We start from the raw sequence: 14110 nt of genomic DNA on the forward strand, positions 1-14110 counted from the left end.
AGCTGAAAGCCACCTTGTCCCTGAAGCCCCTGTCGGAGCTGCTGGAAGGCGCCCCGCCTGGACGCGCATCTTTGTATGAGCTTCTCTCTCCACAGCCCTTATTTTTCTGGTTTGCGGTTTATTTACTTAAGCATTTACAGCTCCCGGGAGCAGAGGGGCTGCCTGTAGCAGGGTCAGGACCGAGGTCGCGGTTTGTATTTATTTTCTGCCTCTCAATCTCAGCGCTGGCAAGTCACAACCCGGCTCCTTTATTTGTGCACCGAGAGGCTTGCGTTTCTTTACCTCCTGCGGGGCGAGGAAACACACAAGCAGCTCGGGCTCAGGAAAGTGTTCTCAAGCCACTTGCCTGTGTCCCCGCTTGCACTGCTCCCAGACTTAGTTTTCTGTGCAAACCCGAACAGGGCAGAGCAGATTAAATAAAGACAACCTCGCGCCTTTAATCCTTGACCGCAAACACTGGCGTTTTTGTGCCCTGGATTTCTGAAATTCTTGGCTCGGGGACTCAAAGCGGGGGAAGGGTGGGTAACAGCTTGTAAAAACTTCCCAAAGCAGAAATCCGAGCTCCTCCCCGCCCTCTGCTCCCAGTGACACCTGGATTCTAGGGAAAGGGGGCAGCCGAAGGAGGAGAGTCCCCAAGGGTTGGGGGCGCCCCCAGAGATGGTTTTGGGTCGCGGGCTCCAAACCCAGCCGCCTCTCAGACCCGAGCTCGTTTTGAAGCCCGGACTCTCGGCCGGACGCCCCTCCCTGCCCCGGCGTGCGTCTATTTAGAGCCCAGCCCGGGAGCCCATAGGATTCTGGGACGTGTAGTTCATCCTCCCTGCCCCAGGCGCCGCCGCGACCCCGGACTCGGACTACATTGCCCAGGGAGCTTCCCGGCCTATATAAGCTGCCAGGAGCCGCTTCTCAGTGCAGTAACCATGTGGATGAGCTGCTGAGGCGCTTCCTCAGGCTTGCTGGGGTGGGAGGAGAGGAGGAGGAGGTGGTGGTGGAGGAGGAGGCAGAGGGTGGAGAGAGAAAGCCCACGCCGAGAGGAGGTGTGGGTGTTCCGCTTCCATCCTCGCGGAACGAGCTCCCTCTTCGCGGACATGGGATTACCCAGCGGCTGCTAACCCCTCTCCTCGCCCTCCTCCCCCAAAGCGGCGTGGCTCCCCGGGCACCAAGGTAGTGGCTGGGGCCGGGCAGAGGGCGCGGGGAGTTGGTACTGTTCCCCCGGGGGCAGAAGTTTTTGCCTCGCTCTCTGGGAGTTCTTGGTGGATTTGCACGCACTTGCATGCATTTAGAGGTTCTTTTACAGAGGGCATTTTGGGGGGGTTCATCTGAGGTTAAAAAAATTCTGAACTCCATCGACTGGCTTTGAGGGCTGCCCATTCTGGATTGGAATGGCATTCCCCCAAGTTGGAAACTGTTGCAGCTGCTGCAGGAAACAGTTGTTTTGTTTTGTTTTGTTTTGTTTTTTGGGAGGTGTGTGCGGGGGTGTCCTGTGTGAGTCCGCTGCAGGAAACAATCTTTCTTAAAATGTAGCCGTCCCTCGTGCTGCACGGTTGGGAGAATAATGCGTGTACTGGGGCCCCAGTGGGGAGGTTTTAAAAAACGGAAGAAAACCCCGGGAGCGGTGAGGGATGAAGTGTGGACGAAGCTCACGCCCGATGAGGATACTTGGCCTCCGCTCTGGGAAACAAGTGCTTTGGGATCTGCCAAACACTTCGCTTAGTTTCAGCCCCTCGGCGCGTTCGAAGTTTGTGCGCACTTAGTCTCACCTGTCAGTTATATATTGGAAACAAATAAGCGAAGTTACCTGTAATCCTCACTTAAGTGATCCCACCAACCTACCTGTCAGATTTGGTGGTGGTGGTCGTGTGTGTGTGTGTTGCGGGGGCAGCGGGGTTGTCTCTCCAGGAAGGAGTCTAACGGAAGTGGAAGTGTGGAATTTGAAAATTTCTCTTAGGCACCCACATCTGGCCAATCTCATATTGTCTTCCTTCTTTCTCATTATTTAGGAGCTGACTACGGGGGGAGCCAGACTCGCACTCCTGGCTGGGCGTGTTTTGGCAACAGAGTGCCTGACCCGGGTCAGGTGAGTGTGGAAGCCTGAGAGCTGTAATCAATAAGGAGTTTTTGTCCTAAGCCTATTTAAGTTCCCTCTAAAGAGTCATGGAGATGGGGAATAGGAAATAAAAGGAAACTTCATAGCTCAGTCTCCAAAATTTGTCACTGCCTTTGGTGAGGGCTTTAGGGAGCGGATGAGATCCAGAGGGCAGTCCTGCCTAGTACTTTTGGCCCTAGCTCAGAAGTGAAGCAGCCTGAAGGTTTATGAGAGGAGGGGAAAAAAAGAAAAACATTAAACGGACCAGTAAAAGGGATGCCCATTGGTGACGTGAGAATTGAACTTGCCAGGTGGTGTGCTGATGATTTAAATTCTGAAGGATACAGTGTATTTCATCTGCCAAGATATGTAAGCAAAAATTATCTGCTTCTCTCTTTCAAAATAGTCACTTTCTTTTTTCTTACTGTGAACGTGTGTTTAATCAGAGTAGATTGGGTTCCAAGAAATGAAAGTGGTTGCTGGCAAACTGAAAGAATTAGAACTTTAAAAAGGGAAGTTCTTGAAACATAAGATAATAGCATCCAGCCCTTGACTTGAAGCCACTTGAACATCAAGGAATCTGGTGGATTCCTATGGTTTAGGTGCCTGTCATGGGATATGAGCTTAGAGCAGCATTTAACTGTAAACACAAGCAGCTCCTATTTTTTTCCTCCCCAAATGTTCAGACTGCACTTCACGAGAGGGAGGTTTCAACGGGTGCACATACATCCTCATTGCTCCAGATTTGAGCATCACAAGTTTTTTCTTCTGAAATGGTCAGGAAGAGGGTAAACGATAGGGTAATATGGGTGGGGGGCCTGGGTCTTTGTAACTTCTTTAACATTCTAAATATTTAGCTGTTCCCTGGGCTACAATCTTCGGGCTTTGCTAATTAGAAAAGAAAAGTCAGACATTTCATTATAGTAGTATTGTGCTTTTGTTTCCTGTTGATAAGCTCCTCAGGAGTGCTCGTGGAGTGGGAAGGATTTGGATATGTGAGGTCTACTTCCTTCTTGGAGTTTTCTTGACTCGTATGGCTACGTGGGCACTCATAAGGCCAAGGATTGGGTTCAGGTCCCCTCTTCAGAGTAAGGTGCAGGCAGGGAGAAAGTGGTCTCTTCTCTGGTTGCTAAAAATAATAATGCCCATTAAGTACTTGTAAGCCAGGTCCAGAGCCATACATCACAGAAACCCTGTGAGTCAGGTACAGGTGAAGAAGCTGAGGTGCAGAAAGTGAAATCACTTGTCCGGTAACTAGCACCCAGTGGATGCAAGATATAACCCCAAGGTTTGGGACTCTGCTGCTTCCCACAAATGCATCTAGGTTTGTGGGGCGATAAGGGGGTACCTGGGAAAAGTGGTAAACTTATTGCTGTCGATGAATAACTTTTGCTTGTGTCCCACCAAACGATGAAGGAACAAAGTGACCTTGATGTAAGAAGAAAACGATGTAGCCATAGATGTAGGAATAAAAGACTGTGGCTATTTGAGGAGGTCTTAGGTGTTGTACTGAGTTCGTTTTGGTAAGCTGTGTGCTGCAAGTCTGCATGAGGAGAATAAAAGAAACCAAACCACAAGGAACGTTGCTTAAGTTCATCATTGGGTTTATCTCACACCTGAAATCCATCTTGATTGTCTACATCAAGGCATCTGAGCAGGTTACAAGAATCAGGTGTTTCTCCATTTGAATACTTCGAAAGTTTAAATTGCAGTGAGTCTAAACTGTGAAATGTTGATGTCTTTTCATGTATCCTTCAGTTTGCTTTGTGGCCAGTTGTGTAAGAACACTTTTCTTTTTCGTTTCTTTCTCTTGCGTGTGTGTGTGTTGAAAGTATAATCTGCTTTTTGAATAATTCAAATTGGAACAGAATATCCTATCAAGATTTCCTAATCAGGCAGGGAAAGTTCTTCATGCTCGTAATGAATTACTCCTGGCCTCCAGTTTGGTACTCATGGAAGTTGTTTGGGGTTGACAGTGGTGTTATCCATTTAAACACAGCGGTTGCCTTTTGGAGGGAGTTAGCACCTTTTCTTGAGGAAGGAGAGATGGAATGTTTGCTTAGAGAAGAAATAGGCGAACTAAAGACAGATCTGTTGCCTTTTATCTCAAAATATTTTCAGCTGAGGAAGACCGTAGTCTTAAAGAGAGAAAGAAACTTCTAATACAATGGTATACTAACAACTGACTTCCACAGCAAAAACCCAAATGGCTTTTTAGCTCATTTGTAATGATTTCATGGAAAATCTGATTTCTTTACAAGCAGCTCTTAAAAAACAAACCAAAATGAAGCAACAAACACCAAATTTGAACAACAGAAAAAAGTCAAAGAATTAAAATTAGGCCTGGAGTTAGGTTTTTAGGTCAAGCTGCTCTTGGGCACGTCTAATTAAGGAGTCTACCCAAGGCCAGTGCCCCATCTTTTTGCTGTTGGTTTGATCTTTTAAAATAAAACACATTGCTTTCACAGGCTCTTTCTTTAGTAACTGGAAGTACACGGAGTTTTTAGTTCACTAAGTTTTTGCCCAGCTCTTTTTTTTTTCTGGTACGCGGGCCTCTCACTGTTGTGGCCTCTGCTGTTGCGGAGCACGGGCTCCGGGTGCGCAAGCTCAGCGGCCATGGCGCACGGGCCCAGCCGCTCCGCGGCATGTGGGATCTTCCCAGACAGGGGCACGAAGCCGTGTCCCCTGCATCAGCAGGCGGACCCTCAACCACTGCGCCGCTAGGGAAGCCCTGCCAGGCTCTTTTGATGAAATGAATTAAGGCTTGAAGCCAGGGACAGGAATGACATAATTTCCATGATTCCTACCAATTGTCATAGTGTTTGTGGTTCTGAGGTTATTGCTAATGAGGATGAGCTGAAACCATCACCCACTGAGCTATTCCTCCTGTTGAACTATGTCCAGGTTCCTCCCTAAACTGGACATTGTTTAAGGCACTTGGTATGATAAATCTATTCTAGAAACTCTAATGCCTGTTTAAGTTGTGGTTCAAATATTTTATTCCTTCATTCAACAAACTTTGAGTACCTGCTGTGTGCCAGGGTGTGTTCTAGATGCTGGGGATGCAGCGATGAGAGTCCTATTCCTAAGAGGCTTAAATCCTAACTGGGGGTAGGCAGCCAATATAATAAGTAAGTGTTGTAGTGTGATACGTAGTAAATGCTATGGAGAAGAATAAAGCTGAGTGAGGGGTAACGGAAGACAACAGTGTTGGTGAGGAAGTGGAGAAATTGGGACCTTTGTGCACTGTTGGTAGGAATGTAAAATGGTGCAGCCGCTGTGGAAGACAGTATGGCTGTTCCTCAAAAAATTAAATGTAGAATTACTAGGTAACCCAACAATTCCACTTCTGGGTATATACCCCAAAGAGTTGAAAGCAGGGATTCAAACATTTTTGTATACCCATGTTCATAGCAGCGTTATTCACTATAGGCAAAAGATGGAAACAACCCAAATGCCCATTGACCCATGAACGGATAAACAAAATGTGGTATATCTGTACAGTGGAGTATTATTTGACCTTAAAAAGGAATGAAATTCTGATACATGCTATAACATAGGTGAACCTTGAAAACATTCTATTAAGTGAAACAAGTCAGATGCAAAAGAACAAATAGTGTATGGTTCCGCTTAGAAGAGGTTTCTAGAGCAATCAAGTTCTTAGAGACAGAGGCAGAATAGGGGTTGCCCTGGGCGGGGCTGCTGGGGAATGGGGAATGTGTTTATTGGGTACAGTTTCCTTTTGGGAAGATGACAAAGTTCTGGAAATGGATTGTCGTGATGGTTGCAGAATAATGTGAATGTACTTAATGCCTCTGAATCATACACTTAAAAATGGCTAAAATGGTAAAATTTGTGTTATATATGTAGATCTTACCACAATGAAAAGAAAAAAATGATAACAGCAACAGAACAGTAAAGGGAATAAGGGAGTACTCTGGGAGATCAGGAGTCATGGAAGGTCTTTTTTTTTTTCTTCTTTTGACTTCAGTCAGTCTCTTTATTTTCAGTTTGCGTTTTGTTATTTATACCTGCAATGCGAAAACGTTGTGATCAGTTTCTCATCTCTGTTTATGGTTGTGGTAATAGGGAAATCGATTGTTAATTGGTCAGCTCAAACTGTACTCATTTACCTATTATGCCTCCTTGTCTCTCTCTCTTATTTTTTTAAAAAATTTTTGTTGATTTGCCATGTTGTGTTAGGGAAGGGCTGTTTAACACGGTGGCATTTCAGCAGAGATCTGAAGGAAGTGGGTGGGTGAGCCATGTAGGTGTCTGGGGGGTGGATGTTCCAAAGGGCCAGAGCAGCCAGTGTAAAGGCCGTGAGATGGGAGCAGGTGGGGCCTGTTAGAGGAAGGACAAGGAGGCCAGGATGGCTGCAGCTGAGGGAGAGTGCCAGGTGTTCAGGTGGGAGAGGGAATCGGGAAGATTGTGCAGGGGCCAGGTGTTTGCCGGTATGCAATGATTTGTTTCCCGGAGGATTTGTAAACTTGCACAGAATTCTCAGTGGTTCTCGGCATCACTAAACCACCTTGTCCTTTCCAAAGAGGCTTTGGTGAGGCTGGCAGGATCACATACCAGCTTGGAACTTGCTGGGGGATAAAACCCAGATTTCTAGACTGTCTGGTTAATCACCTGATTTACTTGGGATTGTAATTCACTTCAGGAGGAAAGGCATCTTTGATAAAAGAGGTGAACGTACTGTTAGCTTGGATAACAAAACAAATTCTAAGAACCTAATGATATTCCTGGGGGTTTATCTTCAACACAAACCTTTTGTGCCCTGTGGCTACCCTGCAGTCTGTCTAGTCTCATTTTAAGGAATTACACAAAGAGCACTCATGCTCTGCTATCTAATATCCTTCGGGGATATGAAGTTCCTTCTAAGTGATTCTCCCTGATGAGTGGAGTGGACCCCTCAATGTGTACAAACGTGTAACAAAAATACATTTTGTTACTTATTGTGTAAGATGTACGTATTCAGTTGTAAAACCTTAGGAAGTATAGGCAACAAAACAAAAGCAGTCACTTCCAATCCTACCATCTAAGATTAGGGTTTCAAACTTTCCCTCTATGTATAGACATATAAAAATACATGTATGTTTAAATTTTGTGAAAAGGGACTCATACCTCCTGTTTGATTCCTTGCCTTTTGCATTCTATATTGTGAACATATTTTCTTCTTAATAAATAGACATCTGAGTCATTTATCCAGAAGGGGCTGTACGTTTGATGGGATTTCATTGGAATGAGGACATGTATGGAATCACTAGGGTAAAAAAAAAAAGTATATCATTCAGGTTTCATCACTGTCATAGAGTCCAGGTTTTCTCATTCAGTTTGTACTGTTTTTAAGAATGTAAAAAACAGTGGATATGTGTATATGTATAACTGATTCACTTTGCTGTACACATGAAACACATTATAAATCAACTATAAATCAAAAAGAAATAAGGAGAAAAGAATAAAAAAAGAGAATGAAATGGAAGGTAAAACACTATTCAAATGTCAGTTACCACATTACAGGGGTAAAGCCTAGTTATCATGTATTTAAATAAAAAGTTTCTCATTGGTTCTGCAAAGTAACCTAATCCCCTGAGGGGTTAGGGCCAGGCACTCTTTTGTTTGCACTTAACAGGAAAACTTTACTCTAGAAAATTGGAAATACATGAAGTAGTAGCGATCTTAGTATTATGAACCCCTCTTTACTCCTTACTCACCCTCCATGGTTATCAGTTCATGACCCGTATTGTTTTATCCACATTCTCATATACTCTTCCCTCTCTTCTTGGATGGTATTGAAACAAATCTCAGATATACCAGTTCATCTATATTTTAGTATATATCTCTAGTATTGGGATTCTTTTAAAAAAAACAATCACGATACTGTTGTCCATCTCAAGGGGAAAAAAAGCAAATTTTAAAATTGCATCTGTGTTCTCACTTCCTTAATTTAAATAAATTTATTATTTCAACATATATATAATAATAACAGATATGCATACTTCAGCAGTTTGTTTGAATTAAGAACCAAATAAGGTCGATACATTGCAAATGGTCACTGTGTCTTTTAATCTATGTATTTCCTCGACCCCTCTTTTCTTTCCATGCATTTTTTGGTTGTTATTAAAGAAACTGGGTGATATCTTTTCCTATAGTCTGCATTTTGCTGACTGCATCAGTGTGGTGTAGTTGAACATGTTCCTCTGTCCTCTATATTTATTATATTTGTGTTTAATTTGATAGTTAGATGCAGAGGCTTCATCAGAGTCACGCTTTTTTTCCCCCAAGTCTACTGTGAGCTTCACTCACGGGCGTGTGTGGTATGTCTGGACATGCTTTCTTGTGATTAGCATCCAGGGATGCTGATTGCCTCAATCTATTAGTTCAGCTGGACTTGTAACACTCCTAATTCTATTTCTGGTTCATTTATTAGCTGGAATATTTTATGACATGAAATTTCCTCCACTTAGTGTTTGGTTCCCTGGGGTAAAGTTTCATATATATATATATATATATATATATATATATATATATATATATATATATATATAAACAAAAGACAGGATCAATACTTCAGTCTCTCTCTGTGTTTTATCAGTTTTCAGAAATAACGCATTGATCCCCTTGCATGATCCATGGCAATGGATCTCAAGTGGGGGACATTGGACGATATCTGGGGACATTTTTGGTTGTCACAACTGGGGAGAGGGTGCTAGTGGCATCCAATGGTTAGAGGCCAGGGGTGTTGCTAAATAGCCTTCAATACATCTCACAGCTCTCCAACCCAGAATAATCCATTCCAGAGCATCAGCAGTGCCACTGTTGAGAAACCCTGTACCGAGATGACCAAGGGGTATGGTTATTTTAATATCATTATGAACTCATGGCTTTAGACATATTTTCTATGTTTCATTTTGTGTAGTCATCCTTATTGATGTTCAAATTGTCCATCTCTGCTCAGAGAGAGGCTACTCAAGTTGATTCAAAAGACACAACCCCAGTGGTCTTAGACTTCCTGCTTCTTGTATGACAAGATGTTCCAGGCTCATCTTCTATATTTCTTGACGCAGACCTGAATTCAGTCTTTTTTCCGAGAAGCCCTAGTTCTTTTGAGTGGGAGATGGTACTTAGAGAGCTGAGCTCAGGGCCAGATAGGTACTCTTCTCACTCTCATCCTATGGGTCAGAAAATAAATTAAAATGAAGGAAATGTAAAACCTGAACATTTTTCATGAAAGCTTTTCCAGAATGTAATCGATACATCCTTGCCTTTGAAAAAAAAATTCTGAACATACTCTTTTTCGTGTGTGTGTGTGTGTGTGTGTGTGTGTGTGGTACGCGGGCGTCTCACTGCTGTGGCCTTTCCCGTTGCGGAGCACAGGCTCTGGACGCACAGGCTCAGCGGCCATGGCTCACGGGCCCAGCTGCTCCGCGGCATGTGGGACCGGGGCACGAACCCGTGTCCCCTGCATTGGCAGGCGGACTCTCAACCACTGCGCCACCAGGGAAGCCCTGAACATACTCTTAACTTTTCAAGTTGGTCTCAGTTTTAGCTTTAGTAGGCTGGGGTTAGGATGTAGGAGTTCTCCCCAGTCAAGCAGGAATGTTACTCTTGTTCTATAGCCATGCTTTTCAAACTGTGTGGCAGGCCATTAAGAAGTTGTGAAATCAGTTTGGTGGACCTTGATAGATGATTTTTTGATAAAGTAGACCAGAATAGAAAACGTCACAGTATATCACGTGGATACTTAAAAGAACTGTGTATGCTGCAACAAGTTTTCTCAATCTTTCTCTCTCTCTCCCTCCCCCCCCCCTCTCTCTGACACACACACAGAGTAAACATTGGATTGTAAGTTCAGTGTATTTCTTACTGTGGGTCACAGCCAAAAATTTGAGAAACCTTGTTCTACATCTTTACTACTCCATTTGTGGTCACCAGACCAGCATCATTGGCTTCAAACTGAGAGCTTGTTAGAAATGCAGACTCTCGGGTCCCACCCCAGATCCACTGAAGCTGAAACTGCGTTTTAGCAAGGTCCCCAGGGGGTTCTTAATGCGTGTGAAAGTGTGAGATCTGTGCTGGAGGGTGCTTGCCCCTGTGCTTTTTCAGAACTTTTTTTTTTCCCCCGGTACGTGGGCCTCTCACTGCTGCGGCCTCTCCCACTGCGGAGCACAGGCTCCGGACGCGCAGGCTCAGCGGCCATGGCTCACGGGCCCAGCCGCTCCGTGTCATGTGGGATCCTCCCAGACCGGGGCACGAACCCGTGTCCCCTGCATCGGCAGGCGGACTCTCAACCACTGCACCACCAGGGAAGCCCCCAGAACTTATTTTTATAGTTTGTTTTTTCATGGCTAGCTGTCACCTCTTGAAACTGACCTTTGTACTTTCCCCTAGCAGCCTTCTCATGTTCAATTAAGAGGAAGGGTAGGCGAAATCACCAACTAAGGTGAGGGTATAGAAGTCTGGCAGGATTCTTCCAATCCAAGAACATGGTATATCTCTCCATCTGTTGGTATCATCCTTAATTTCTTTCATCAGTGTCTTACAGTTTTCTGCATACAGGTCTCTTGTCTCCCTAGGTAGGTTTATTCCTAGGTATTTTATTCTTTCTGTTGCAGTGGTACATGGGAGTTTCCTTAATTTCTCTTTCAGATTGTTCATCATTAGTGAATTGGGAGGTTGGGATTGATATGTATACACTGATGTGTATAAAATGGATGACTAATAAGAACCTGCTGTACAAAAAAATAAATAAAATAAAATTTAAAAAAATGGTTATGAAGAACCTAGGGGCAGGACAGGAATAAAGATGCAGCCATAGAGAATGGAATTGAGGACACGGGGAGGGGGAAGGGTAAGCTGGGACGAAGTGAGAGAGTGGCATGGACATATATACACTACCAAATGTAAAATAGATAGCTAGTGGGAAACAGCTGCATAGCACAGGGAGATCAGCTCAGTGCTTTGTGACCACCTAGAGGGGATAGGGAGGGTGGGAGGGAGGGAGACGCAAGAGAGAGGAGATATGGGGATATATGTATATGTATAGCTGATTCACTTTGTTATAAAGCAGAAACTAACACACCATTGTAAAGCAATTATACTCCAATAAAGATAAAAAAAAAAAAAAGTCTGGCAGGATTCTCTCTGATAAAAATGAGAGCTTTCATGCTTACATTGAGGGATTTTTTTAAATTGGCTGTTCGGATAGAGGTAGAAAGAGACCAAAATCTACATGTAAAGCCTACTAAGGATTGTGAAGCCACAGACATACAGAAAGCTGCATTTTAGCCTGTTGTCAGACACTTTGAGGAAGTTACGTTTTATAATGTTCTATGACCCTTCGAGTCAGCAGAACTTCTGAACTGCTTGGTATAGCGTTGCTCATCAGAAAAAGATGAACAGAAGAAAAAAATATCACTAGCCTCCAAATTCCTCGGTGTTCATTTGCATTTCAGGAGCAGCTCTCTTTGGGAAGTGATTTTGTTTTGCAAAAACAGCTTGAAAAGCTCCTCATACCCCCTTCACATGCACATATTTCTGAACAGAAAAAGCTCACAAAAACACCTAGACTTGGGGACATTCATGTACTGCCCAGCCACGTGTGTGATCATGTTCTGTCTCTGTACGTTTGCACGTGTGCTTTCTGCCTGCTGACCCCATCCTCATCCCCTCTGTATCCACCTTGCCAAGTGCTTCTCTTCCCAGCCAGGTGTTCTTCCTTCTGGGAAATCTTTCCTGAACCTTAAAAGTCTTTGTCATCTGAATCGCCGTGACACTTCGTATCTATAGGCCTTTTTGATTTTTCCCTCATAGGAGTACCTGGCACATAGTAAGTGCTCACAGATACTCATGAATGAGGTTATTTATCTATGTTTTATCTCCCATTGAAGTCTGTAGGCTACTTCTTCATCTAATTTTTTGTACCCCTGTCCCGGTGACCTATTTCCTGAGTTGGCCTGTTGCTTTGCCCGTTTGCCGTGGAGAATGAAGTGAGAACCGGGTAGAAAGGTCTTCAGCAGTTCCTCATGGTTGCTTTTGAGGTGCTTTCTCAGCACAGCTCTCTGGAGAGCATTCGGCTTGGAAAGTTGGTGATGGTTACTAAGAGGGAGTGGAGGTAGGAATGCGGTAGTGAATGAGCTGCTCTCAGGTTGAAATGGTGTTGTCCTGCTGAGCCGCAGGATGGGGACTCCCGAGAACTGGGTGTTGCCTGCGTGTTCAGTCCAGGCAAAACATGTAACATACGTGCATCTGTTTCCTCTTCTGTAGAATAGGTATAAAAATACCTGCTTTGGGGCATTGCTGCCAAGTTGTAGAGAATAATAGATGCTAGCCAAAGGTCTCAGAGATCAAAACAACCAGGCCTTTCCAGCGGGGTGATTTGGTCCCCCAGGGGCCATTAGGCAGTGGCTAGAGATGTTTTTTTTTTTTTTTGTCCTCACAGCTGAGGGGAAGAGGGTGCTAGTGGCATCTAGTGAGTTGAGGCCAGGGATGCTGCTAAACATCCTACAGTGCACAGGAAGGGTCCCCCACAGCAAAGAATTTTCTGCCCCCCAGTGACAGTAACCCTGAGGCTGAGAAAGCCTAGAGTGTTTTTCCCAAACTTAGTGAGACTTTTCTCTCTCTCTGAGGATATTAACCTAACGTGCTTTCTAAAATTATTTATTTATTTATTTATTTGTGGTTCAGACTATGGGGGCGCGGAGGGGAGTCTTCTTAGGTTGGGACTGACTTTAACTTTTTAACAAAACAAACACCCTCCCCATCCCTCCAAGCGTTGGTCTTGGTTCCTGGAGCCCTGTGGTCTGCAGGCTTTGGCCACCAGTTGGTTTGTGTGACCTCCAAGAAGTCACTCAGAGGATGTTTGTTTGTTTCCACCTACAAAATGAGGACTTTTGGCTAAATGATCTCTCCCCACCAAATGTAAAGTGCTCTGACTGCCAACTTTGATTGGCTTCTCTTACGTTGGCCTTTAGGAGTAGGCCAGGAGCACGTGTCATACCGACATCTTTTCTGAGAAATAACTCTGTAGATCATGTACCTGTTTCAAGAGTAGCTTATTTAGCGGATGTGCTTGTGAAAAGGCAAGCAGTTTATCTCTGTGTGTGTGTGTGAGACGTCTAAAAGGAGCAACAGTTTAAACCAGAGGATCGCTCCGAACTTCAGATTTACGATTATTATTTCTGAGATTGTAACAGAGGGCCCTGCTTAAAGTTGAAACTTCTGAATTGATGACTTTCTTTGCCACTGGCTGAAAACGAAAGCAGAATGCGATCTTCCGAGCTCCAGAGAGAAGTGCTTTGTGCAGTCAAATAAATTATCTCTTGATGGGGACGCACTGCATTTCTGAGGACAGTCTGATTACACTCTAGAGGAACCAGAAGGCAAGGAGGGGGCTGCACAGAGACGTGGATGGCAGTGGGGGTGGGAGCATCTAGCCGGGTGTCCGACTGCAAAACGTGCTGCTGCTCGTCCTCGTTTCACAACGAAGATGATATCGTCAAAGTGTCTTTGCTCAAAGGAAGTTCCAGAATTAACCGTGAGAGTCCCCAGTAAGCAGAGACGGTTAGAAAGAGAACCTTTTCTCCTTCTGTTGGCAGAGTCAACCATGAAAAGGATGGGTTTTCTCTCCCCCGTATTTACAGCCGTGTTACCATATATGTGCCTGGGCTAGGGCGTCTTACTGAGGCGTGTGCTTCTCTGGAGGGAGTGTCCTTGGCCTCCAGCCAGGACATTGATCAAATGCTGGCAGCTCTTCCTTTTCCTGGGCATACTCTTGTTTTCCCTCTAAAAGGCCTCGTGGTTTTGCCTGGCTTTGCCCACCGGGGGCTGCTTGACCTAAAAGTGAAGTGATGCCATTTTGTGTTGGTGGCGACTATGGTCCCCCCCGTGTGTCCCCCCCCAAGTCCCTGAGGTCTCTTGGACCTCCAGGCGCTTGTAAGTCTCTGTGCATAAGCCCGCTTCTTTGCAGCCTAACTTTAAAGGGTGCTTTATGATTTCATTCTTTTTAAACAGTCATTTTTA

General features: G+C 44.6%; 1 protein-coding gene across 1 annotated transcript in view; it reads left to right on the forward strand.

The window, feature by feature from the left end:
* The first annotated feature begins 1012 nt into the window (after window positions 1-1012).
* ITPR1 (inositol 1,4,5-trisphosphate receptor type 1) overlaps window positions 1013-14110 on the forward strand; it is a 321074-nt gene continuing 307976 nt past the window's right edge. The window contains exons 1-2 of the mRNA XM_060022942.1: window positions 1013-1161; window positions 1998-2074. The gene's annotated coding sequence lies outside the window, so the exon portion shown is untranslated. The remainder of the gene's footprint in view (window positions 1162-1997; window positions 2075-14110) is intronic.

This window comes from Delphinus delphis, chromosome 10 (genome assembly GCF_949987515.2).
Source record: "Delphinus delphis chromosome 10, mDelDel1.2, whole genome shotgun sequence".
Lineage (NCBI taxonomy): Eukaryota > Metazoa > Chordata > Mammalia > Artiodactyla > Delphinidae > Delphinus > Delphinus delphis.